The following is a 928-nucleotide window of genomic DNA, read 5'->3' as shown; positions in this document are numbered from 1 at the left end:
AGGCATCAAGACTCTCAGCTCCATTTTGGTGTCACACGTGCGTGCGTTTACGGTAAGTTATAAGCATGACCTTTCACTTTAAATGCAGCATTGTTGCTACTGTTGGTTACAGGCACAGGTTTGAGTACTTCTTTCCATACGCTCACTGGAAAAGAGAACTTATTTACCCGCATATACACACAGTGGCAGAGTGACCCATATGCTGAAACAAGAGAGCAAAAGAATCGGGTGGGAGGCGAAGGGAGGGAGGAGGAGGAGAGCTCCGCACCACTCCGCTCCAGCTCCGCTTCCACTGGTGACCCCATGGCTGTAAATCTGACAGTACAAGACCAGTCCTTACTGTTTTTTTTACATTTTCTCCCTTTCACTTTCCCGGCACTGCACATATCACTCACAAGACGTGACTGTCAGTGTTTAATATAGACTCATCTTTTCGCAAGTCATAGTTGGATGTTTAGTCGGTTTGATGAGAAAGTTCCGAAGGTGAAATCTGGATGTCTGGTCCGAGATGTTTTTGGACCTTTATTTTTTTTTGTTCATAGAAAGTTATGAATGAAACGGATATGATCTGGCTCACCAACTACAAATATCTTAACAACAGACTAGCAAACCCATCGCCTTGACATTCGGATCAGGAGGGAGATTTTTACTCATTAAACATGCATGTCTTCTTATCTACACCCACTCCGATGCGTTCCGTGTAAAAGCTGCCAGTCAGAAAGAAAAAAAAAAATGAAAGAGGTGAGAGATAGAGAAGAGAATCTCGCTAATACAGTCAACTTCCAGGAACTCTGGACTGTGACCCCTTGATTATCTTGATGCCTGCAACACAACGCATCCCTCTGTGCCTGAGCCAGGCAGATGCCACAAAGAACAAGGCAGTTAACGTGGTGCTTACCAGCTGAAGAGGGTTAAAAAAAAAAAGTTT

The sequence above is a fragment of the Anarrhichthys ocellatus genome, unplaced genomic scaffold (genome assembly GCF_004355925.1).
Source record: "Anarrhichthys ocellatus isolate YVR2014 unplaced genomic scaffold, GSC_Weel_1.0 scaffold61, whole genome shotgun sequence".
Taxonomy (NCBI): Eukaryota; Metazoa; Chordata; class Actinopteri; order Perciformes; family Anarhichadidae; genus Anarrhichthys; species Anarrhichthys ocellatus.
This window is presented reverse-complemented; position numbering follows the sequence as displayed.